Source organism: Triturus cristatus, chromosome 1_2 (assembly GCF_964204655.1).
Source record: "Triturus cristatus chromosome 1_2, aTriCri1.1, whole genome shotgun sequence".
In the NCBI taxonomy this organism is placed as follows: Eukaryota; Metazoa; Chordata; class Amphibia; order Caudata; family Salamandridae; genus Triturus; species Triturus cristatus.
This window is the reverse complement of record NC_140580.1, coordinates 777928887-777956864: the sequence shown is the minus strand read 5'-3', so window position 1 is coordinate 777956864 and position 27978 is coordinate 777928887. Positions and strand designations below refer to the sequence as shown.

Below are 27978 nucleotides of genomic sequence, written 5' to 3'. Positions count from 1 at the left end.
GGAAGACATTTGTGAACACCAATCTGAAACACATAGTAGGTCTGAGGGACGAGCAATTCTACCATTGATTTCCACCCCTACCCGCCCCCAGGCTGAGATCATATCAAGGGTGGGAGATCAACCGAAGCTGTTGTAGATTTAAATCATATTATAAATTTATCCCAACCCTTAGAAATTGGATATTTTCATAGTCTCTTGGCTTTTTTCCCTATGCAAGTCTTAATTCTCTGCTTAGACCTAAATCACTAGTGACTGATTCCAAGCGGACACACATGGTAATGGTGTAGCCCTCCAGTGACTGTTTTGCTGTAGTGCTAAATAAACGGCCTTGAAACAAATTTGCTTTTCTTTGTATGTTTGAAAAAACCTAAGGCACAGACCTCCCACTTATGTAAGCCGCCACAAACCGTAGTCTGCTTTAGTTGTGCAGTGATTGTGGACCAGAAATGGGATATTGATGGGCAGGACCATAGCATATGTCGCAAGTCAGCATTGGGCGATCTACAGATGGGACATTGAGTGTTCATGACTGAAAATATTTTATTTATCTTAGCCGGTAAAAGATAGGCCCTGTGAAGTATGTGAAATTGAATGAGTTTAAATCTAGCATTTCTTGAAACATTAGTTGGTTAGTACAGTATCCTTTCCCATTCTTTAGCATGGAACACTCCCTCTATATCAGACTCCCACTTGTCCTAAAGACCAGTCAAACTAGCCTGAGAGTGCTTGCCAATAGTTCTGGTCAACCAGCTGGCATGCCTGGGGAGACTTTGTAAAACTGTATGAGTTTGTAGTTCAGTTAATGTAATGTTCCAGTCACTATGGAAGACATGTCATATGGTCTGGTATGTCAAAAACTGACCTCTGTGAGCATCAAATAGTTCCATAAACAGTTCAAAGGACAGAAGGAAGTCAACTGGAATGAGGTCGACCATATTCATTATACCAGCTGAATGCCAGTGCCTGAGGTCGAGTTTTCCAGGCTTGTTTTTGTGCTTGAATAGTAGAGGAATATCCGGAAATGGTATGGGCTGTTACACAAAAGCTTTTTTAGTAACAAAGAAATGCAGTTCGCGGTAAGCAACTGCATGGGGTCTCCATGCGTGATACTTAGTACAACAACTGTTGGAGCCTGTCCAGATGCTGCGAGGCAAGCATCATGGCCATGTTGGCCAAATAGTCATTGGCAAACTAGCAACTTACCAACTGTAACTGTGCTGTCAAGTAGTATGCTCAAAATGTTGTGCACCTAGACAACCCCGTCAGAGTGGAGCCAAATCTACCCTACTTCACCCATTATGCCAAATAAGGTACCACAGATATATGTCCAGTGTATGGGAAAATATCCCTGGAGGATATAACAGGAGAGTAGCAAAAAAATAAAGTAGTCAAGGGAGCACAATCATTTTATATAGAGCAATGCGTCCTGCAACAGAGAGGGGCAGAGTTCGCCATAGAGCGACCTGGCTGTGGGTCGTGTGTTTCACCCTAGTGTTACAAGTGTCCTCCCTAAGGGGTTAGGGAGAGTTGTAGGGGTTGTGGACCTTAGTGTTGTAAAGTGTCCTTCCTTAGGGGTTAAGAAGGAGTCTACGTGGTCATGTGTTGCGTCATAGTGTTTTAAGTGCCCTTCCTAAGTGGATAAGGAGAGATGTAGGGGTCATGGATCTTAGTGTTGCAAAGTGTCCTACCTAAGGGGTTAAGGAGGAGTGTAGGGGTCGTGTGTCACACCCTAATGTTGTTAGTGTGTTGCAGTATAGGGTGAGTGTGTGTGTTGCACCCTAATGTTCTAGTGTGTTGCAGCATAGGGTGAGTGTATGCTGCACCCTAATGATGTATGTGTCCTGCCTAAGGGGTTTAGGATTAACTGTGTATAGGAGGGGGCATTATTAGTTCCCTGAGTCTTGAAGATGATTTACCTGTTTATGGGTCGAATATGTATAGGACTGATTGATTTTTTTTTGTAAACTTTTTTTATTGATAGCATTGCTTCACATTACATCTTATAGCTTTACCATGTGCATCCTTATGGTTTTATACTGTACATTGATGTGCTACAGTCTCCGCGACATATCGAGTCATAATATATTTGCAATACCCTTTAGTTTTATCTTAACATCTTCCAAATAACACCTATAACATGAACATTTAGCCCCCCTCCCCTTTTCTTCCCTCCCTCCCCAGCAGCTATCGGCATCACCATTTGCATATTGTGTGGATATTCCGGTCGGATGACATAACTAGTTTAAGTTATTGTACATGTGAGGGGGGCATGCTGCTTTCCGTGCTGGGTACCTGTAAATCTAGTGTGGATGACTGTGTGGGTGGTGTATCCTCGTTACTCTGGGTTGCTGCCACTGTCACTTCCGTTAACATTTGTCCCCAATCAATCAGGTCAATCCCAGCATTTTTGTCCATTCATACTGCCCTGAGGCGTCATTCTTCCGCCACGCCCCACTCACGCACATCAGCCTTCCACTTGTTCAATATGGGGTTGTGGAAGGAGTCCAGTGTATCGCAATCCTTCTTTTTGCCAGGACGAGGACCATCATCAGGAACTTATGTTGTATCCTAGTCCCCTTTTTCGGTGTTGGGAGAATACCCAGCAAGCACTGTTTTATAGAGACATCTATGCGCACTGCTGTTGCTGCACAGAGGGTCTGTACCACCTGGTGCCAGTATGATTATAAACGTATACAGCTCCAGGTCATGTGTAAAACAGTGGCAGGGTCAGCACCACATCTTGGGCAGGACGAGGTGGCCCCCGGTGTGAAACGCGCTCGATGCTGCGGGGTTACATATGTAAGATGTAAATAGTGGAATTGGATTAGCTTAAACCTAGCGTTCCTTGTCGCTTCAGCCACCTGTGCTCTGATTGATTGTTTACTTCCATCTTTTGTGCTTTTGTAATTAATGATTTATGAGTTTGAAGATTTAGGGGATAGATTAATTGTTATTTCCATCTTATCTCTGCTGGTATTTTCAATAGTTTCTCTAAGGAGTGGAGATGTGGTTGTTGCTGTGCATCCTTTCCATAGTGCCCAGTTCCCTGCTGCTCAGCAAGTGAAAGTGTGATGTCATGGAATGTTGATGAGTGCCTAGTTGGTATGAATGCCAGCTGGCGAGAGTGGGCTGAGCAGCAAGGATGCTTCTCCTGGTGGTGCATTAACCTATTTACCTGTAACCTGTAACTAAGAGATAACATCTTCATTAAATCTACTTTATAACATATGCAACTTGGCTACCTGACTATTATCTACAAAGAAACTTTCATTTATTGACCACAACACTGGCCATGAAGCTCTACTACTGCTTTAGTCATGTTGCCATCCAGAAGGTCATGATTATCATGGTAGATACTGATACCTGTATATCGGATAGCATTACACTGCCACATGAGAGCTTCCCTTCCAACATCCAGCCTAGTTTCTGGGGCACCCAGGAGTAAGGGAACTAGGCATGATTTTAGCCAGTTGACCTTAAGACCAGGCACCTCAGCAAAGCGCCGGAGTGTGTAAGCGGTGAGTGTAGTGTACACTGACGTCTTTAAGATACAGCAGCATATCATCTGCTTACAGGGAATCAGAATGGATATGATCTCCCAAGGGAATGATCTAGACCCCAGTGATAAAGCCTAATGCCCACAGGCTCCATAGCAAGAGCAAAAGAAGTGGGGACAAAGGGAAACCCTGCTTAATACCTCTGTGCACCGGTATTGGGTAAGAGACATAGCAACCTGTTCTGACTCATGCTATAGGCTTATTGTAAAGGAGTTTGATCATGTGCAACATGTGTATGCCCAGACCAAATTTCCAAAATAGTGCAAAAAGATAACTCCATTCAATAGAGGCAAAGCGTTTTTCCAGGTCCATTACTTTGCTTTTTTTTATGTTTGAAAGCTTTATTGAAGAATTTGATAACAAAAAAGAGATATTAGCATACACCGAAACAATACAGAAATCCAGTGAGAAACCTTAACACTGCTAATATCAATGCTAGAGACCCAAAACGCATTTTAAGAGAATTTTAACGTTAAGGGAAACAAGAGAGGGGAAGAGATGGGGAGGGAAAGGAGGGGGGAGGAGAGGGGGGGGGATAAAGATAATAATACAAACCGTAAACTATCAAATAATTACGGCATACAGTCAAGTTATATAAATCAGCGATGCAAAATAACCAGCATAAACAAACAGTAGAATTAGATAAACCTATAAGAGGTAACGAGAAGGAGAGAGTTCAAGTCATTCAAGGGAGTTTAACATTTTCTGCATTGAGATGTATAGGCTTCTTCAAAGCCAAGCAATCAAGATACGTGGTAAGGGGTAACAAAAAAAGATCAACACTACGAACAGGTTTACAAGTGGAGGCAAAGGAAACATCCGGTCTATGAAAGTGACATAAGGAATTCCACCAGCCTTGTAAGGAAATATTTGTTAGAGATTTCCAGTTAGAAGAGATGTGCTGGAAGGCAAGAGCAAGCGTCAGGTCAAAGAGACCATGTAGGTGTACGGATAGGTTCAGAGATTCAGAAAGACTACCCAAGAAGAGAAAAGAATTTGAGAAAGAGGCAGGAAGAGGGAAGATGCGAGAGAGGCATGACCAAACTTTCCCCCAAAAGGTAGAAACGACAGGGCACAGAAAGAACAGATGGAAAAGGTCAGCATCAGGAGTACCACAAGTCCAGCACTTAGAATCAGAAGAGGGTGAAAAACGAGATAAAGAAAGAGGAGAGAGATAGAGTCTGTGATACAGATAAAATAAGGATTGAGTAAGAGAAGCAGAACGAGAAATTTTTAAAGATCTGGACCAAAGCTTATCCCAAAGAGTAACAGGCCAAGTACAACAAAAATCTGCTTCCCAAGAAAGCTCCATTTTAGTTTTGACACGATTTGGATTAGGAGATACGAAAGATTTATAGATGAGAGATGCTTTAGGGAGTGTAGCAAGAATATTAAGAAGAGGAGAAGGAGGTGTCAATGAGGACGAAGAAGGGAGAGAATAATAGCGGTCAAGGATAATTGCCATGAGGGTTGTGAATTTCTGCAAAAAGGAACGAGGGCAATGAAATAAAAGTTGAAATTGGGGAAAAGAACAAGGAGAAGTACCATCAAAGAGTTGATTGACCCACATTACGCCCCTCACCCTCCAAGATTTCCAAAAAATGGGTCTATTCTTTAGAAGAATAAGTGAATTATACCAGATAGGGGTATTTAAAAAGGATGTACGTGTAATAATAGAAGGAAGAACCAAAGAATGTAAAAGAGAAAAATTGTGTTTGAATAAGGGACAAAGAGAATAGGGATTTCTGGCAGAAAAACGTACCACTTCGACAAAGGAGAAAGGTAATAATAAAGAGTGCTCAATGAGGAGCCAAAGAGGAGTGAAAGGAGAAAGGGTTGATGAGATCCATCTCGAAGCTTGCCGTAAAGAAAAGGACCTATGATAAAGACAGAAATCCGGAAAATTAACCCCACCATTAGATTTGGGTTTACGGAGAGTGGCAAGAGATATTCTGGATTTCTTATTTTTCCAGAGAAATTGCGAAAGGAGAGAATCGATTTGCTTAAAATAAAATGCAGGAATATGAACCGGTAACATGGAGAAGGTATAAATTAGAATAGGAGCTATCATCATTTTAATTGAATCCAATCGACCCCACCAGGAAAGAAAAAGAGGATTCCAGGTTGAGAGCGATTGATCAATCCTAGAAATAACTGCAGACATATTTAATTTAACTGAGGATGAAATAGAATTGGAAAACCAAATACCAAGATATTTAATCTTTGAGCTATTCCAAGCGAAACCGGTAGAGGAGAAAAAATGGGAGAGACAGGACGAGGTGAGAGGGAGAATTTCAGTTTTGTCCAAGTTAATCTTATAACCTGATACCAAAGAAAAGGAGTTAAATTCGGATAATAAGGGGGGTATGGAAGATTCTGGATCAGAAATAAACAATAAGATATCGTCTGCATAGGCGGAAAGCTTCAATTGATTAGTGCCGTATGGGAAACCAGAAATAGAAGTGTTATTGCGAATGGAAGATAAAAAGGGTTCAAGAGTCAAGACAAAGAGAAGTGGGGAGAGAGGACAACCTTGGCAAACACCCCTCTGAAGATTAAAAGGTGAAGAAAGTTGTCCATTCACAAGCACCGAGGCCTTGGGAGCAGAATATAAGAGAGAGATAAGGGATATAAATTTGGGACCAAAGCCATGCCAACGCAATGAAGCAAACAAAAAAGACCAATCAACCCTGTCAAAGGCCTTTTCTGCTTCAACAGAAATAGCAGCAAGAGGGGTTGAAAGTGAGGAAGCTTTATTTAGGACGTTAAGAAAAAGGCGAGAATTGTCCGATGTAAGTCTACCTTTAATGAAGCCACATTGTTCTTTGCCAATGAGATGAGGCATAAGAGGATTTAAGCGCATTGCTAGTAATTGGCATACATTTTATAGTCTACATTAACTAAAGAGATCGGGCGGTAATTTTTACATAGTTGATGGTCGCGACCTTCTTTGGGGATCAGACAAATGGTAGCATCCTGAAAAGTACCTTCTGCCTTACCGGATGAGTAAAATGATTGAAAGAGGGTTAAAAGTTTAGGCAGTAAAATATCTGAGAAGTGCAAATAAAATTCCACCGGAAAGCCGTCAGGGCCAGGGGTTTTACCTTTAGTAAGGGAGGTCAAGGCTATAGAAAGCTCATGCAATGAGAGGTCAAGTTCAAGATCCGGAAAGTTAAGATGAGAGTTAGACGGTTTAGGAAGTCTCTCAAAATAATTCTGAATAAGAGAAGGAGTGGGAGGACATTCTGGGGTGTAATGTTGCTGATAAAATAATTGAAATTGATCAAGGATTTCCTTATCTTTATGGAGAAGAGCACCGTCAGAAGAGTAGATAGAGTCAATAAGAGTGCGTTCCTTACGGGATTTAAGATAGTTAGCCAAGAGTTTACCAGACTTATTGCGGCCTCCATAGTACCTTGCGCTACTACGAAGAAGAATCGAAGAGGCATTATCAGTAGTTAATTTATTGAATTCCAGCTTTGCTCGTAAGAGATCCGGTGACATAAATCTATATGAAGAGGTGTAAAACTGATGCTCCAAAAATGTTATATGTGCCAGGGAGGTTTTCCGCTTTTGAAGATATTGTTTTTTTTTCCGAGAGACGAAATCAATAATGAATCCCCTTGCAGAGGCTTTAAAGGAGTCCCAAAGAGTATGGGGAAAAATACTAAGATCACAGTTAAAGAGAAAGAATTCCTCAACAAAAGAGCGAAAAGAGGAGGAGAAATTGGGATCAGTAAGAAGTGCGCTATTAAAGCGCCACCGGGAGGGTTTAGGACGCGGTGGGAGCAGGTCGAGATCTGTTACAATGGGAGCATGGTCCGAAATGACAATAGGTTCAATAGAAGAAGACAACACATTCTGAGATAAAGCTTTAGAAAGAAAAATATAGTCGAGGCGAGAAAAAGATGAGTGAGGAGGAGAGAAGAAAGAGTAGTCCAATGTGTCAGGGTGTGCAAGACGCCAAGAATCAATAAGATGTGATTGTGAAATGGTGTTAAGAAATTGTTTGTGAGGTTTGTGTGATGTGAAACGAACTGTGGATTTACGGTCAAGGAATGGGTCAACAATCTGGTTACAATCCCCACCTAAAATGAATGATACATCCTTATATTGGATACATTTCTTTGTAATTAAAGGCCAAAAAGTACAATCTGGTTGTACAGGTCCATACACATTGAAGACAGTTAAAGGAATGGAGTTCAGTAATAATTTGGCTAATATCCATCGTCCATCAGTGTCCGTCTCCTGAGACAGAACCGTACATTTAAGCTTTTTGTGACAAAAGATAGCAACTCCATTCTTTTTGTTATTGGAAGGTGAAAATAAATTGTACCCACCCAACTCCTTTTTAACTTAAGAGACTCAACATCATTAAGGTGGGTTTCTTGCAAAAGAACTATATCTGGATTATAGGAAGCTAAATGGGAAAGAACTCTCGGCCGCTTAATAGGATTAATGAAACCTTTTACATTCCAAGTAACAACTTTGAATGAACAAATAACATAGAATCAAGTAGGACAGAAAAAGTGAAAAAGATGCATGTGCAAAAGAAAAGCCGAAAAAGAGAAAAATAGGAAGAATATCGAGAAAATAGGCTAAAAAAGAGGAGTAAGGGGTAAAGAGAGATGAAGGAAAACCGGACTTGATCAACCAGTAAAGGGGAGAGAAAAGGAAAAAGGAAACAGGAAAAAAAAGAAATTACAAGAAGAGACAGTACATATCCCAAAGGGATGACTGAAGTAAACATACCTGAGGGGAATACGAACTAGGACAACGGGGAGATGGCGACACTCAACGAGACAGATCCCCCAAGACGGGAGACCAGACCGGATCGCACCCGGACAAAGGACATGACCGAAGAGCCAAATGGAGAGGAAATCGATCCATCTAGATAAATAAATAATGAATGACATTTGAGATCATAGAAACATACAAGGAAGATCAAAGGGTGAGAATTCAAAGAGCGACACACAATAAAAAGAAATGAGGTAATGGAGAACAGAGAAGTCAAAAAGGATTACTGAAGAACAATGAAGAACAAAGTGTAGACACAGTTATTAAACAAAGGAAAGAAGGAAATTGTAGTTAGATAAAAAAAATTGGGAAATGTATGATTTTACAATCTGATACTAGAAGACTAACAAATGGAAACAAAGATAGAAACATAAATAGGTGACCTGTAAGTTAGACATATTCAGGAAATCTGCAGGGATGAGAAAAAGTTAAACAATCAGCCACAGGAAGAGGAAGAAGTCTCCATAGCAGAATTAGAACGAATATGAATGAAATTTTTGAGTTCAGCAGGATCTTGGAAAGTCCATGTCTGATTTTGGTGAGTGACCTTGAAAGTACATGGGTGAAACAAACCATATCTAGCACCAAGAGATCTTAGAGGAGCTCGTAGAGACAAAAATTCTTTCCGTCGAGAGGCAGTAGCGTTCGAAACGTCCTGAGAAAGAAACACTCTCTGACCCAACCAGGAGACCTGACGTTTGGCTCTGGCTGCTGAGAGAACGGAGAGAAGATCTGTGAATTTTAAAAAAAGAATAATGACTCCCCTTGGCTTGGTTGATGTGGATGACCGAGCACCGAGTCTGTGGGCTCTATGAATATTAAGAGAAGTGGTGGACGGCATATCCAAAAGCTTCGGAAGAAAGGAGGAGAAAAAGAGCACAGGATCATCCCCTTCCAAAGACTCCGGTAAACCATAAATACGAAGGTTATTCCTCCTATTTCTGTTTTCCAATTCCTCCGTATGCTGTTGAAGCGCCAAAACAGACTTTTCCAAAGAGGAGACCCGTTGGGATGCAAATTGAAGATCCGAAATCTGTCGCTCCACAGATGTCACTCTATTATCCATGGACGACCATTTCTCTTCAAGAAACTGCATTTTATTGTTGGTTTCCTCTACAAACGGCCGAAGAGCACGAATTTCCTCTAAAAGCATCTCCATGGAAATAGGGGATGGCGATTTCTCTGATGAGGAGGAGTCTTGTTTCAGACGCTTAGAAGATGTTGATGGAGGCGAGGAGATTTGTTCGAAAGCGGCTGTGTTGAGGAGGAGCGAGGAAGAGATACTCCCACCATTGGGGTTGCTTTGGGAGGAGAGTCCGCTGTTGAAGGAGGTGAAGACGTTGTCACAGGAGTGCTCCCCGAAGGAATAAAGACAAATTTTGGATTGCGTAACTTGCCCATAGAAAGCTATTTGCACGTAACCATGGAGTAAATAAGGAGACTGTAGAGGGAGACCAGGGTATGAAGGCGCCCACTCACATGTAATGCAGTAACAATGTCCATAAGAGAGCAGGGGAAGTGGCTAGAAAGACATTCCAGGAACAGTCAGGGCAGTCCATGTACAGTAGAAAAGAAAAAGGCAACGTCTGATGTGAAGAAAATTGCTGAGGGAACAATGTCCAAAAACCTGAGCAAAATAAGATATCCACGAAAGGGCAAACAAGTGCAGGTCTATACTAAAATGAGGACTGCAAAATTAGTGTCCAACCTCTTAATGAACGGCCAGGCCAGAGGCATTGTTGAATGTAACTGGAGGAGAGACATAAAATCATAATATGAAATCCACAGTTGGAGAATTACCTCATTCCTGTAGTGTGGAGAGACAGAAACGACAAGGCAGCCATAAGGCAGGTCAGCGTCCAAAAAGATGATATATTTAGTTTCCAGGCTACAAAGGACACCAAAAAGGCCAGTGTGAGACAAAAGAAGATAAGTGGAGCAAGCCAGTAACTAGCGCGAGCATCGCGCGTTAAACAAAATGGCGGGAGGAGGGGAGAACGAGCGCGGTAAAAATAAAGACAGTCTGGCCATAAAAACGAGGGAAAAAGCGCTCACCAGAAGCGCGCTGTGTTCCACAAGCAGAATCCGACTTCAGGAATGCTTGGCATGTCGATGAAACGGGACCGGCATGAGAAATGAGCTCCGGTGCGCCGGAGGTCCCGCGTCAGGCGGCCATCTTTGTCGGCGCCGTGACCACGCCCCCCATTAAATTGCTAACTGTACAGTGCCAGGACCTGGGAGTGGATTCCATATTTCTAAAGAGCCTACATATGTTAAGCAATTTGTTCCTCACTGGCACAAAATAATTTTGATCAAGATGTACAAGGGTGGGTATTAAGGGAAACAGAAACTCATAAAGGATCTTACTTAATATTTTGCAATCAATATTAAGGATAGCCAAGGGTCTGTAGGCAGCAAGTAGGTTATGTCCCTTCCTTGCTTAGATATAAGGAGTACGCCCCTAAGAGACGGCTGTCATAAACAACTTCTCCAGACATAGGACCAATGGGTCAGGGAATGTGCAATAGAACTTTAAAGCAAGCTCCTCTGGGGCCGGGGCTAGAGCACATAGCATAGAGCGTATTGCTTCTTTGCTCTCAACAGATCTAGCTCCTAACATTGGTCAAGGGTGATCCTGGGCAGTGGGATATTGTGCAGGAAAGTAGTTATCTCAGCTTGAGGGCAAATGTGGGCACTGCCTAATAACGTTGGATAAAATAATGTGAAAGCGGTGTGTATTTTGATTGTGTGAGTATGTTGATAGCGAGCAAGAGATTGATAGCAGGAATGTGTGGGTGGGTATCCTCCAGGAGCACAAGAATTTAGGCTCCACCTATACACATCACACACGTGCAATTATAAACATGCACCTGACATAATTTTTACTGTGTGCCTTAAATTTATTAACATGTGTGAAGCATTTAAACACATTATTGAAATAAACTGACTGCACAAACTAGAGATTTATATACATATATGCACTAATGTTCAGTTTAAACATGAAGAGATGTATTTCTTTATTCACATTTTACACTTCCATATCAAGATATATTTGCTTATGTAAACAAGTATTCTTTTGCTCACATTTTGCCGTTATTTCACAGGTTACAGGTGTGCATGTATAACCATGTATTCGAAGTGCACATTAAGGTGCCGATTCCGATCCATTAAAAAGATTTACCGTACGACTCGTATCCGTATTTTTTTACATACGAATCGTACAAGTCCCGTACAAACGGTGAAGTACGATTCGTACGTGAAAAATACATACGAATCACTGCGGGAAAAGTTTACGAGACGTCCCCGGACAGTTTTACGTACGAGTCATAAAACAGAAGTCCGAGCGCACAAGTCCGATCCGTACCGGCGTTCCGAATGCACAAGCGTATGGAAATCGTCCCGTACGGAGCGAACTTTGTACGACCCCTACCCCGGGTACACTTGTGCACGGGGTACAAGTCGTACGGCCCCCACAGCCTCCCCCCACCCGCGTATGTCCGCACCGTACCCCAGGCGTACCCCCCCACCCGTGTATGTATGCACCGTACCCCAGGCGTACCCCCACCCGCGTATGTCCGCACCGTACCCCAGGCGTACCCCCCACCTGCGTATGTACGCACCGTACCCCAGGCGTACCCCAATCCTCGCATATGTACAGTCCGTACATACGCGAGGATTGGGGTATGCCTGGGGTACGGTGCGTACATACGCGAGGATTGGGGTACGCCTGGGGTGCGGTGCGTACATACGCGGGTGGGAAGATACGCCTGGGGTACGGTGCGTACATACGTGGGTGGGGGGTACGCCTGGGGTACGGTGCGGACATAGGCGGGTGGGGGGGTACGTCACGTACCGGGCCCCCTTTTCGTCGTGCATCGCAGCGTACTTAGCTTTTCCGGCACTTTTTGGCTCCCGTAAAAAAATAGCCGTGCGGAGTGCTGTGGGTACGAATCGTACTTGCTGGTCCGTAAAACGCTGCCTGACTCCGTGCGGACATCGCGTACGCGCTGTCCAGGATCAGAATAGTAGGTATATTTTCGCCGTACAGTGTTTTTTACGATTCGTACGGAAATGGTATTTCTGTACGAATCGTACTTGCTGGTTTGTACGGTGGATTTCCCGGGTACGAGTCGTACGGAGAATACGCTCCATACGACCATTCGTACCCGGGTTTTACAGGATCAGAATCGGCACCTAAATGCTTAACTAAAGTTAGCCTCACTACAGGCCTTAGTTGAAATGCTTTTTCCTTTGCCAGCATGTTTTCTCTTTTCCTTGATGTTTTATTATTATGATTTACAGTAGCTACAGAAAGGCTTATTGTCTGTATTAGACTGCTGATAGAGACACCTGAGAGAAACTTGGCAAGGAAAGTGGAGAAACAATGATAGAAAGAGGCCTTCTGTTCATCATGTACCAGAATGGCAATTTGTTCAAGGGTGAGAATTCAAGTTTTAGTCCGATGCAATGTGAACCTGAAGCCATGTTGCAGATGCACTCAAGCAGTGTTCTGATTGGTCCCTGGTTTTGAGACAAAAACGTTTCAGAATCTCTTGTTACTTTTAAATTGGTGTTCACACAGCTGAAGGTAGAGCAGATTCCCGTTAGATTTAGGGAGGTACAAACCTCTCTGCTTGCCCTGTTCTTGCAAATGTGAAGTTTTATGCTGAACATATTTCCTTTTGTTTTCAGACGTTTACTGAAGTCTGATTATGCTGACACCTTCCTTTCCTTGTATGCTCCTGATTTAGAGACCCTTGATAGATGACACTACATTTGATTCATGTTTAAGAGAGAGAAGGGAAGTTTCTTTATGGAACACCAGTTTGCGTTAATCTGTGCTTATGCATTTGTGAATACTACAATTCGATATGTCATTCTATTGTACCTTAACCTACTGAGATTTTTCAGCTTACCTTTTGTATTGCTACAATTACTGAACTCATACTTGGTTTGCATATATACTGGATTGATTAGCAGACTGAAATAAACTCTTTAACCATATTCAGTGATTTCTGATCCTTTCTGTGGGGTCACATTGCTTCACAATTTTAAAAAGTATTGTTGATATTTTTTTCCTTTCAATGCTTCGTGTCAGCTAATAAAGGTCCATACGACCAATGGGGAAAAATCTTTGATGACTTGACTAAGAGATTACATTTTAGGACTCAGTGCTCCATCAGATGGTAGCAGAGGATGGTTATCTACCGAAGCAAAGGGAGTTAATGCCAATGTCTCGATTCGGGGAATCAGCAGAGATCCAGAGGTTCAGAAAAGAGTTGTAACAGCAGAGGAATTAGTATTATTAGAATTGCGCTTTGTAATTTTGAATGTGAAGCTTGCAGCATTTTGCTGAGATTGAGGGGTGCGATGCAATGTTGTTTTAGTTGTGGTACAGATGTGAATGCACTTAATGTTGAGAAATTGAAGTTGTTATAGGGCTCGACCTAGCCTAAGATCATTGGATAGAGATTAAAGTGTTAAATTTGTCTGCTACGTTTTGTGGTGTTAGAAGGTACCACCAGATGCACAATTGAAATAGGGACATAAACCTTTGAGTGAGAGTAAGGTGTGGTTGGTGTAGTGGATCCTGTTTGCACAAAGGACAATCTGCACTGATCCGGGTTATTACTGCTGGTCGAGACTACACTCGAGTGTGTGTGTCTGACTAGGTCAGAAAGTGTTGCTCCAGACCACTTCTTGTATACTTTGATTTCCTTAGTTTAGCAGACAAAAGTTATTTGTTGAAATCACGTTATGTTTTGTTTTTGCTTCTTCAGTGTTGAGAAAAGAGTGTACTCCTGAAAGTTGTAAAGAAGGGTAAACCGCTGCAAGGAGTGAGAACTATGTCATAGTGTGCCATGCTGAGATTGGTCTGTTGGCATTTGTGATGCGCTGTTATGGCTGATACAACACTGAGTGCTGCACTGCTATTGGTTGTTAATGCCGAACAAAAACTGTGGATAATGAAACTATTTCCTGCTTTGAAATGAAAATGTTACTTATAATTGTTTATATTTTGGCTGAAAAATAAAATGTTGTAAGGCTATATGAGATCTGTTTAGAGGAGTTGTGAGAGTCTCTGTTTGAGGAGGAGAATAGGTGCCACCAGAAGGCACAGCAGGTCATCATATGGCCATAAATGTGGGGCTTCACATTTGCATTTGGTTGACTCAATAGCATAAGATAAGTATTGATGTTTCCACGCTGCGGCACATTTAATTTGAGAATTATTATAAATCTGAGAAGGGTATTGTATGAGATGAAGCTTCCTCCTCGGCCCGCACAGTACGAGGCACTTAACTCCAGGGAGCGTGTAGGTCATTTGAAAGAGAAAGACAAATATTATGGTAGAGTCAGAAAGGCAGAACAAAGTTGTGCTGAAACTAGATAGGATGCAGAACAACAAAAATGGAGACCTGACATAATTGAAGGAGCTAGGTTATATCCTGAATTGACGAGTGAAGGACCTCAGGAAGAGAAAGAGAAAAAGAAAAAGGATAAAGTAGAGAGTGCAGAGGTAACAGACAAAGATAGTGATCGCAATTCTAGTGATCACCGCCCCAGTGAATATATGTAAGAACCTTATGTGAGAGAGTTCAGGGATTCGTGCTCATGTTAACTCTACTTTTTCTAATGCTCCAGATGCAATAACTATTCTGGTTTCTATTGGTCCAGCCGTACCTTTATATAAACCTGAGTCTTCAGGAACCACAACACATGCTTTTATGGTTTCTACGGGAGTAAATATGTCAACTGATATTCCTGTTGCTCCCGGATGTGGAGACACCGAAATAACTCCTTTGGTGCAGAGTATGGTGACTTCACTATACTCTGCTTCTGTACCATCAGCAGTAATGAAAACAACTTTACCCTGTAAATGAACCCTCTCAGAGGTCAAAAAATTCTCACATGTTTATTTGAAATTTACTTCAGTGTATCAAAGCAGTAGCCCCCGGAAAGGGGTTACGCCCAATATCTCCGGAGCCCAAAATGTGGTAAATCACAGGAATTAGATGATTTGATTAGGTGTTTCAATGGGTCCCTTGAGAAGCTGAAGGTTCAGGATTGAGCAGAGAAATTCAATCTCCAGGAAGGTAGAATGCAGTAGATGTGGGGAAATTAAAGTTAGAATTGGACAAGATGATTTTAGGAAATCTTGACCTTACCAGATTAGATACTTATCAAGAGAATGACCATATGTACATGCATAAAGATGTTGCTAAAAGTGCAGGAAAAGCTCATGAAAAACTGTCTGAATTAGCTTAAACATATGATATGGATTTAAGTAGGACCAAGTCCATGAAGAAAAGTAACGTGTATGTTTTGATGAAAATCACATAGTGTAAGACCTTCAGGCATGAAAATGCAAATTGGAGAATTAATTGGTAGCATTAAAAAATTGAGTGAACATGTCAAATGTGAGGGAAGATGGGGAAATATGAAAGACCCAAAGGAAATGAAGGGAGAGCCACCTCCGTCTTTGATAGATGGGGAAGGTGCTTAATATTTCCCATTGAGGGATGTGCCTGGTAGAGTTTACATTCATATACCACGGAGTAAGAGTGATCTTGTGTCATTCACAAATGATTTCCGTAAACTGAGAGATAAACCAGTTGAGTGGTACACCCAAGTTGATCGATTTGCGAAGATCACACAGGTATTGTGGATAGATTTTAACACCCTTTTGGACATTGTGGTACAGAGTGACTTGTGGGCAGAATTTAAAGTAGCTGTACAGTGGCCAGAGAAGGAGCCACAGAGATATCCTATATTACATGCACCATAGGCTTTGGTGATGAAAAAGTATCAACAGGTCATTACCTTTCTGAAAGGAGAGATACCAGCAAAGGACATTTATTGGGTTAAGCTTGACAGAACAACTCAGGAGTCCAAAGAGACTTTGCATTTCTTTTATGAGAGAATGTTGCAGTTGTTTGAACATCAGAGTGGAATGGAGAATCTCAAAATCAAAGATATGTAAAGTTTTGTGTCAGGGTTTGTGACCTTAGGTTAGCATGATGATTCAACAGCATTTAATTTGTTGGTAAAATAAGTCAATTGATGCGATTTTAAGATACGCCAAATACTTCAGTGATGAATTGGAAATGAAACAGAAACAATGGAAGGAGAAGTTCAGGCTGGTCCAGATAAAGTCAGCACAGAGAGGAAGTCAGATTGAACTGTATATAGGGAATGTTGGTGCTATGCAATGTGTAGATCCGCAGGGAGTTTCTATGTTGCAAGGTGAAAATGGTTATCCAAAACAGTGTAGAGGACGCGGTGTTCCAATTTACCTGAGTACTGGAGTTGATGTTGCCACATTAAATATATCCAATCTATGTCATTATTGTAACAATTTAGGGTATTGGAAGAGGGAATGTCATCTTAATTCCAACAGAGTAATGAATGAGAATCAAGTTCAAAATTCAGGGTTTGTACAGACACAGCTTATTCCTGTATAACAACAAAATGTGACAAGGCAGAGAATGCAGTCTTAATGTGCAGTAAGTTCAAGTGATGCAAGTTCCTCAAACCCTGATTCCACAGCAAAATGTAACTGTGCACAGATTTCCTTCTAACCAGATCCTGAATTTTAATGAGAATTCCTTACATAACCAAAACCCACTTCAGCTTACCATGTTTGACACACTCAAGTATTATGGTTTAGAACAATCACCTGAGGGGTGCCTGAGAGGGGAAGAAAATTGAAAGCTTGGCACACCCCTAGAGGTAGACCAGAGTGGTCAATTCGTAGAAGGTGAGGGGGTTTGATTGATACCGGTGCTAACCTTTCCACTATTAGAACAGCAGAAGTTCCAAACCTACACCTCTCTGGAAAAAGAATACAAGTTGTATGAGTTGCAAATAAACAAATAACACATCCAGTAAGATGAGAAGTGCCAGTTGAAATAGGGTCCTTTGAAGACAACTACCAGTTTGTGGTGTGTATTTCTAGTCCTGTAAATCTTGTATGACGTGATTTATTGCACAAATTAAATTGCACCATCTATTGCACACTGAAAGGTGTGGCGTTTCAGACTCCTAATGAGGATGTCACCTTTAAATTGGCGAATCAAGGGCCAAATGTTGGATTGTACCCTTTGATGACAAATTATGATTTGCTACCAGATCTTAGAGATACAGTGAAGCCTGAAGTCTGGGACTTCTCAGGAAAGGACATAAGTCTCATAAAAGGAGTTGAGCCGGTCCACATATATCTTAAAGTTAATGGTGGGTACCCAAGAACCCCTCACTACAGTTTGATTACCTGAAATGATTGCTGGAATCACACAAGCGATCAAGTCAATAATGCAACTAGGCATTTTGAAAGAGATAATGGGGAGTCCATGTAACTCACCCATCATGTGCCTGCATAAGCCTAGCGGTATTTACCACAACATACAAGATTTCAAATAGCATTGTTATTCCCTGGTGTACTATGGTTCCCAATCCAGCTGTGATTTCATTTCAGATTCCATGCGAAGCTCAGTGATTCACTGCGATTAATTTGTGGCATGCGTTTTTCTTTATTCCCACTCCAGTGAGTGAAACAGTAGGGAAAGTGTTGGATAGCGGAGGGGAAAATTACTATTCCAACTCCAGTGAGTGCAACAGTAGGGAAAGTGTTGGATAGCAGAGGGGTAAAAATTCCCATTCCCACTCCAGTGAGAGCAACAGTAGGGAAAGTGTTGGATAGCCGAGGGGCAAAAATTACTATTCCCACTCCAGTGAGTGCAACAGTAGGGAAAGTGTTGGATTGCATAGGTGAATAATTTACTATTGTTATTCAAGCAAAATAATTTAAATTAATTGACAAACAAGTAATTAATTAAAAAACATTTGCCTCCCACCATATTCCCCAATAAATAATACCATCAAAATGGGGAAAATGGCGGCCACTGGCTAGAAGCGGTCGCGGGCTCTCGCTCGACTCGGCAGAATGTCTGTAATATATGGGGTTTGGATGTTGTAAGTTTAGGTAAAAACTAATAGCAGTGTTAGGGAAAGTTTCAAGCGACTTTTTGCCCCTTGTTTTCCTACCTGTTTTGAACGTTTCTCTGAGGAAAAAACCCGCCGGCGCACTGTTGGCGGAGACGCAAGGGCCCACAGTGGCGGCTGGAGCGGAGGAGATGAAACAGAGGAGTCGCTGGTCAGAGTCGGCAGAGTGGATTGCGCATGGCAGGCGCACCGCCGCTAGTAACGGCTTCCGGGGAAGCGGGCGTCGTGTGCAAACGCCGCCGGCCGCAGGAGTCTCTGTTTGGTCTACCCCCATACTGGGGGCTAAGGCACAATCACAATCAGGTTGGGTGCAAGAAGGAGCACAAGAAAGAGCCAACGGGGATCAAAATAAGGAACCGGCACATTGGGAGAAAGCTGAGCAGTGCTTATAGTATCTGCAAATGACCCCGGTAAGGAGGAAAAGTGGGGACTGGGGGCCTAGAGTGAAATGTGAAATTACAAGTGAGGAGCAGCAAATTAATGAGGCTGCTGGTGAGACATACACTGGGCAAATAGGATAAATAGTTACACCTTAAGAAATAGAGACATTTGGGGGAAAGTTGATCTGAGAGTGAGTCTCATAGTAAAGAAATTACTCTATTCACGGTGCAAATTAATCCCCAAAACCCCTCCAGAGCTCTTACCAATAAAAAGATGCCGGTAGAAAAGACCCCTTAACTAAGGAGAAAAAAAAGCAAGTTAAAAATAAACCTGCTAATCTTCGAATTACTCCATCACTGAGTTTGTATTTTAAGGTACAAGCACAAACTTCTCTAGCTAATCAATCTAATCAGCTCTCTCAGAATACTCAGCCTACTTAAGTATCGACTACTGCAGTGACCCCGAACAACGGCAGTAATAGTGATTTATTACAAGCGATTTCTGTAGATTCTACTAAGAATCCAAATACTGGGGGACTGGATATAAACATGGCTTCTTAAAAATAGATTTGCCCCCTAGCATCCTCAGAGGCAGACAGCGACAACACGACAAGCGTTTGCTAAAATCTCACGATTGAAGGGAGTCAACCCAGACCCAGACAAGATCCAAGAGAGGAGCTAAGGACATCCACTACAGGCCACAACTTAGCGGCTCAAGCCTCTACAACGGTGTTATTAGTTACCCTACTTACAGAAATTAGGATGAAATTTGCGATTTCAGAAGTTAACCAATCAAAAATCCAAGCAGCTTGCGAAGCGTTGGAGACAAAATGATGAGATAACAGAGAGAGTTGGAAACAGTTTTGGATGACCCCATGAAACAAGTAGAAGATAATTCCTCGGAAATCGTAAGGCTAAAAAATTGCGAGAAAGAATTGCGAGATAAGCTAGAAAGCATGGAAAACAACGCAAGAAGGAACAATATTAGGATATTTAATGTCCCAGAGGAAGTTGATGGAACAGAGATAAGGTCTTTTGTTATTAATGTCTTAAAGAATTGCATCCTGATATTGAAAGGTTGACCCTCGAGGACGATATACAGAGAGTCGGGACCCATATTCTAAGAGACCAGGAAAAAGAACCAGAGAAGAATTTTAGTCAACTTTAAGACCTATCTTATAAAGGAAAGATTTTTGGCTGATGGTTTAAAAATAGGAGTTTACAACAGAGGGGACAGGTCGCTTCGCGTTAGATCAGATATTTCTCACACAACACAAGATAATCAGTGGGAATTAGGGAAATGTATTCAAGAACTAAGAGGTCTAGGCGCCACAGCAAACCTACGATTTCTAGGTACTTTAAGGGTGATGTGGAACAATAAAATGTTTAATTTTAAGGACCCCTCTGATGTTAATTCCCATATCACCTAAATCAAAGGTACAGCCAAATGAGAATTGTTTAATAATTTAAAATTCTGCCTAGCTGGAGACAGAGCCCGAAAGCAGAGGTAGTCCAGGTATACCGCTAGAATCAAGGGAGGGTTCGCCAGGGTGGAGGGATGGGATGAAAGGGGAGGGGTGGGTCACAAATGAAAATAAAACTAAAAACGTACTTTTTTACTCAAGGTGGGGGAGCATGCGGGAATTTTATTTTTTTAATTGCCCTCATTTATAATCATTAGTCAATTATTCCAGACCGATCTGGATAAGAGTTCTACCTTTTTAGCCTTATTAACCATAGGTAATACACACAGAGCCGTTTTCCCAACACAGCTATTTTTCCAATGACAGATGTAGGTAGGACAGAACAAATAAAGAGTTTGAAAATTATGTCATGGAATATAAATGGTCTTAGTGTCCCATCTAGAAGAAAAACAAATAGTAGAATACCTAAAACTCGTGGATAGCGATGTGTTTTTTATTCAAGAATCACATTTACTTAAGGAGGAATGGGAGTCAATCTTAAAAAGCCAAAAAGTGATAGAACATTGCGTATGTACTACTCAAACCTGTACAATAAAAGGGGTTGCTCTTTTGTTTAAAAAAACCATCCAAGCAATATTGGGGGATTGCATAGTTGATCATTTAGGGAGGTGGGCAATAGCTACAGCTAAAATTAACGGCTCATGACTGAACTTTGTAGGATATTACGGTCCAAATTTAGATGACCCGGCCCCCCTATATACCCTACTTCTGCAACTAATCAACATAAATGACCCTATTATAATTGGTGGAGACATTAATCTAGTCTTGGATCCTAGTCAGGACTCAACTTCAAACAGAGCAACGGCAATGGCAAAAAATATGAGAGCAGCCCTGAAAAACTAATGTCAGATATAGGACTCTCAGATATTTGGCGAAAGATGGGCCCTAAGAAAGGAACAGTGGGTGGAACTTTATGTTTCTTTATAAGAAGTTTGGACATCGGTCCAGGATCGATTTGTTTCTGGTTGACGCTGCCACAGAAAAAAACACCATAGAGGTCAGCCACGTCCCAGAACACTTGTCCGATCACTCGGCGGTGCTTCTGGAAATTGCGGTTGTTAAGAGACAGCCACCTCGCAGATGGACCTTAAATCGATCACTTCTGATGGGGAATACAGTCCTTGAAAAATTTAACATAGCAACAAAGGAGTTTATTTAATTTAACCTTAATTTGGCTTATCTCAATATGGTATGGGATTCATTTAAGGCGTTTCTAAGAGGTATCTTAACAACTCTTTCTATTGCCCAAACTAAGAGCACGAGTGTGGAGATAAAGATCTTAAAAACTGAAATATATACATACCAAGAGGAGCTAGAAAAAATGCCTGGTAACTTAAACATTTCACGGAGCTTAACAGCAGCAAAGCATAAACTCGCGGACTACTTAGAAGCTATCGTTAAAAAAAGGTGGGAAGCTAGCAGGCTGTCAAATCATGAGTATGGAGAGGGGTGTGGCAAGCTTCTCGCTTGGAAAACAAAAGCTGACCAGTCCAGGAATTGGATAAAGGATCTCAGATGCCAGAATACTGGTAGTATTATTTCAGAGGACTCAGGGATTGAAGGCGCCTTTGTCCAATTCTTTCAAAATCTATATACAGAAGAGTTGACATTAAACAAACCAGATATAGAAGACTATCTTTTAGATTTGGATCTACCATTCCTCCAGAACGATGAGAACATTTATATAAACCGCCCGATAACTTTAGAGGAGGTCCTTCAAACTGTCAGGACTCTAAAGAAAGAAATGGCCGCTGGGCCTGATTCAATCCCTAATGAGATTTATGTCATCTTAAAAGAAGAGCTTGCCTCCTTTCTTACTCAGTTGTTCAATTCACTTTTCACAGAAGGTCAAGATCTCCCGCTGTCATGGGATGATGCAACTATGACTATTTTACTTAAACCCAACAAGAACCCGAGATCCTGTGAATCCTACAGGCCTATCTCTCTTCTAAATAGTGATCATAAATTATACACTCAGAAAATAACCGAGCGCCTGGACAAGGTTATAGGTTCACTAATACGTTCAGATCAGAAAGGTTTCATGAAAGGGAGGCAGCTCTTTGAATTAACGCATGATCTAATTGGAGCAATAGACATGGCTCAAACATATAAAATTATATTGGCAGTAATGACATTTGATGCTGCTAAGGCATTTGACAGTGTCAGTTGGCCATTTCTATTCAAATGATTCAGCAGCTCAACCTAGGGGAACCTTTTTAACAACAGTTAATAGCTATCTATAAAAATCCATCTGCTAAAATCCTTGTTAATGGCAATCTTACTAGGTCAATAAAAATCAACAGGGGTACCAGGCAGGGCTGCCCCCTGTCTCCTCTTCTTTTCAATATATATATCGAACCGCCTGCATGTAAACTACGAACCTGTCAGAATATCATAACTTTTAGATGTAACGGATGGGAAAAGAAAATCATATGCTCATGACCTTATGATACTAACAGGAAATTTAGAGCAATCATTGCCGGCGATATGGGATCAATTGGAGAGCTTCGGAAAGGTTTCCGGATACATGATTAATCAACAAAAGACAGAACTGAGGAAATGGAACATACAAAACATACAATACAGGAGTGACCTCACCAAAAGGGAAAGGAGATATTTAGGGGTTCAATAGTTCATGATATTGATAAAATATCCCAAGTTAATTTTGAAAAAGTAACTAAGAAGGTCAAATCAAAGTTGCAATCATGGAGCGCCCTTCCTCTTTCTTTTCTGAGTAAATCTAATCTTCTAAAAATGTCCAATTCTGCCTAAATTCACTTTTTTGTTCAATTCAATTCCGTTAGAATTCCCGAAGGTATGGTTTAAGAAAGTACAGGGGTTTTTCTCTAGTTTTATTTGGGGTAATAAAAGCACAAGAATAGCCCTAAAGAAATTTAAAAGAAAGAAAGACCATGGAGGAATTGCTACCCCAGATGTATATTTGTATTACTGCACTTTTCATTTTAAAAATTTCCCGGCAATTATTGATGGAAAGCTCAATATTTTCTCCACTTTTTAAGGCCCTTACAAACAGCAGGTTTTTTCTCTTAAAGTTTGGACACCCAAGATTTTTCAAGAAGGTGAGACTGAAGATCTTGGGGGCAGCAGTCAAACTCTGGGTTCAAGTGAGAAGACTTTAAAGGATTCCATACTATAGTGATGCAGCACCAATCTGGGACTCTCCAGGCACTCGGGCTTGTTTGGAGGATGCCCTCGCCATCCCACTTAGATCTTGTGGTATCCACACCTGGGGACAACTCATAGTGGATTCTGAACTAATTTCATGGCAGCACTTTTCCCTGATTTGTGAGCACTCGGTTTCGAAATTTAAATATCTCCAACTGTCAAGCTGGGTAAAAGCCTTAGGAAAAGAGTTAGAAGGGGAGGCGGCCATGGTGTTAAAGATCTCTTCATGACATACAACGCGAAAAGAAGTCTCAGAGTGGTATTGGCTGCTAATTCATAGTGGAGAAGATATGAAGGCTGCCTACACAGAGATCTAGAAGAGGGACCTGCCGGAAGTAGATCTCGAAAAATTGGGGCAAGTATCAATGTCTCTTTTATGGTCATGTGTTAAATCTGCACTCTTAAAGAAGAATCATCTATTCACAGTACATAAAGCATACTGGACTCCACAGAAAATATCCAAAATGGGAAGTTGTGCCTGAAGTGTGGAGAAGATAGTGCCAACGAGATCCTTATGTTTTGGCGGTGTTCCTCAATCCAGGCCTTTTGGCAGAAAGTGGGTAAGACCATATCAAATATTATGGGTCAGGAGATCAAGCTAAGTTTTCCTTCTATAATCTTTGGGGTGTTACCAGAAGATTCTGATAACCAAATCTTAACAAAAAATTATAAAGCTCTTTTCTTTGCACCGATTCTCCTTGCACGACGGGAATTGTGTATTAAATGGATCCTTTCCTGTTCCCCAACGGAAGAAGAATGGATTTATTCTATTCAGAGGGTATCCTTACTAGATTGCTCAGGCAAACAGATCAAGAAAACAAAATACTGGGTAATCTCTCTTTCCTTTTTAGTCTTACATTAAAGAGCTTCTTCTATTCTATTTATTCACTTATTATTCACTATTTTTTTTTTCACACCTTGTCTTCAGTTTTTCTGTTATATGGTCCAATGATTATTGATATGTTAAGGAGGTTGCTTTGGTGGTTGGGCCACTAAAAAAAAAAAAACGGTCCAAAAGAAAAAATCCAAGATTTGGTGTTAACCTAAACCAAGAGGCCAAGTGTTGACCCGGAGATTAAATCTATCTCTCTCTCCCTTGTGGAGTGACCGGGGATAAACAACACCTGCCCAAGGGTTCGGTCTATACACGTTCTTTTGGAAATGAAAGCATAATTTGGATAAATGAGGACAAAAAAAAAGAAAGAAAAAAAAACAGTAGGGAAAGTGTTGGATAGCGGAGGGGTAAAAGTTACCCTTCCCACTCCAGTGAGTGCCACACTAGGGAAAGTGTTGGATAGCCGAGGGGTAAAAATTACTATTCCAACTCCAATGAGTGCAACAATAGGTAAAGTGTTTGGGTTGCAGAGAAGCAAAAATTACTATTCAAACTACGACAGTTGAAAAAAAAAAATATATATATATATATATATATATATATATTAAAAATTAAGACAATTTATAAAAATAAATACATAATATTTTTTTAAAAATAGTAAATATATCTAAAAAAATATTATAATATTAATTACACATAACAACTAGCTACAAATATTATATAAAATGAAACAATAAATACATTTAAAAAGAAGTCTTTTAAACTAGAAAATATTTACATACAAAAATATTAATTAATACATAAATGAATTAATTTTATTTCTTACCTTATAACACCACACCAATAACAACACACCTCAACATATTACATTTAATGTACTTGCATAATTAACACAATTAATAATCAATTCAAAAAAATATTATAAAAAAACGAATGAACATTAATTAACCACACACACTTTAACACTATAATGTCCACAACACACACCTAAATTAAACTATAAAATAATAAAACAAAATTAAAACTTTAAATTAAAAAACTATTACTATTAACAACTAATTATAAAGTAATTAAAATGTATTTAATACCCACCCTTTACTCCTTTAAAAGTAAAAACAACATACACAAAAATAAACAAGTACCCAAAAATAAATATCAAATAATTAACATTAAGTAACAACTAAATACTAATTAAACACAAATTGCTTCCCTTCCATTACCCCTATAAACACTACAACACACACATATAATTAATTACACAATTTCCATAATAAATTGCTAATTTAATTAATATCAATTAACAAATGATTATTAATAAAAAATAAATAAACTACTTAACACCCTTTACCCCTATGAACCCCAAAACACACACCTAAAATTAATTACCATAATTAATTAATTATAATGAATTAACAACCAATTATTAATTCATCAAATAAAAATAAATTACTTCCCACCCTTTACACCTATAAACATGAAAAAAATACACCTAAAATTAATTACACAATTGCCATAATTAATTACCAATCAATCCCCCATACTACATCCAGTGCGGCGCGCAAAGCCGATTGTTGCCACATGACATTGTTTGTTCTTTGGGCAGATACATGTTGTCCCTCTGCTCTTCCCCAGTTAAAACCCACATGGTCCCCTTCGTCAGTGACTGCCCGAGTCGACGAGACCATAAACCGACAGCTGCCACAAATGCAACCCATATTCATGGACAGATTATCATGATGCCATTTGGCCCATACTGCACTAAATTGTCTGCACACACCACTGGCTTATACATGTGTCACATGCCACCCACAAACATAGTTGCTTGGAACGTTAGGGGGCTACATACACCAGGCTGTAGATATGAAATCTATGCATATCTAAAGCGACACAACACTCATCTGGCACTACTGCAGGAGACACACATAGCACAACCCGAGATTCAAAGAGTTGCAGCTGCGCTGGAAAGGTCAAACACTTGCCACAGGCTACTCCTCTTACGCCAGGGGTCCTTAATTTGGATTAGACCAGGGACCCTGTTTGCGCCAGAGGAGACTGAAATAGATGTGTATGGCCGATTCGTGCGGACAAAGGGTCGCCTTAATGAGAAATTAATGATACTGGGCTCCATATATGCTCCAAACACTGATCAAAACGATTTTTGGCATACACTGTCTACGCTACTCTCCCCCTGGTGCGATGTCCCTTGGCTGCTAGGAGGAGAGTTTAACGCGGTACTTGACACCAGCCTAGATAGATCTTTCCCTCCACTTACACAAACAGCAGGAACATCCAACGCCTGGGGGAATGGGTACGTCACTGGGACCTAACGGATGCATGGAGGTCTCTCAACCCGAAGACTTGGCTGTATTTCCATTAATCCCATCCACACAGACTACAGGTTCACAGTAACCGTTTCGTAGTTAGCCCAATAATGCTGGCACAGTGCTCCAGTGCGGACTACTTCAGCAGAACACACCCTGATCACAACCCTTACATACTGCAGCTCCATGGAAATTATGTGGAACGCACCACGCGCCTGTGGAGACTACAGCCTTTGGCACTGGAAGATCCTCCATTCAGTGAGGCAATAGGCACGGCAATAGATGCATATTTCCAAGCAAACTCAGTCTTGGTCTCGAACGTGGGTGTGCTGTGGGATGTAGGCAAGGCAGTGGTTAGAGGGCAGTGCTTGGCACAGAGCTGGAGTGTTAGACAACAGCTTGATAGTGAAATACAGGGTATTGAAGACACTCTAATCACACTAGAAACTGACCTAGCACAGGGCCAGAGCACGCTGCAGGCCCTAGACAAGCAGAGGGAAAAGCATGCACAGCTTTTAGAAAGACTGTCCTGCCTGAATTATGCATCACATGCAACACGCACCCATGCTGCAGCGAATTTGGGCAGGCTGGCTACTAGCACAAATGATCAGAAAAGAACATACACCACTGCCAATATTGAGGCTACAGTCCAGCACGGGACAGTCACTCACCAACCAGTACGTGATTCACTGCAAATTCACCGCACACTACACAAGAGTATATAAATCAATGATCAGCGCCATGCCGGCAGAGCTTACCTTGCGTCATGTGACATGGGAGCAGAGGGATGAATTAAACAAACCTATTACTCTCCTGGAGATACAAGCTGCAACACAAGCATTATCTATAGGTAAAGCACCAGGACACGACCGGTTGCCGGCCGAGTATTATAAAGCATACCAACAAGCCTTAGCCCCACAACTCCTTTCGGTATACCAGAGTGCGAGTGAATCGGAGATACTGCCGGGCACACTTCGGGAGTCCTTACTGGTGTCGCTACCTAAGCCGAACAAAAATGTATAGTCGATGGGCTCATATCGACCATTAGCGCTATTAAACATGGACTACAAAATACTAGCCAAAATACTGGCATGTAGGCTGGCCCCACTTGTGCCGCAACTAGTGCACACGGACCAAAATGGATTTGTACCCGCTCACGGCACGTCCCTGAATCTGCGGCGCTTTTTTCAGGGTAGCACACTACGCAATGGAGACTGGGAGACACTCGGGTTGCTTAGTGCTAGATTTAAAAAATGTGTTTGATATCCTGGAATGGGACTTTTTATTTGCTACACTCCGTAAATACGACCTGGGAAACACCTTTTTAGGTCTTGTTAGATTGCTATATACGCAGCCAGTGGCTAGAGTCAAAACAGGCATATACCTGTCAAAACAGATCCCAATTGAACGTAGCAC

At 41.2% G+C, this 27978-nt stretch overlaps 1 long non-coding RNA gene across 1 annotated transcript in view; it reads right to left on the bottom strand.

Moving 5' to 3' along the window:
* Nucleotides 1-27978, bottom strand: part of LOC146868018 (uncharacterized) — a 152971-nt gene that overhangs the window by 1495 nt on the left and 123498 nt on the right. The window contains exon 3 of the long non-coding RNA XR_014966171.1: nt 8310-8447. This is a non-coding gene — a long non-coding RNA (uncharacterized LOC146868018). The remainder of the gene's footprint in view (nt 1-8309; nt 8448-27978) is intronic.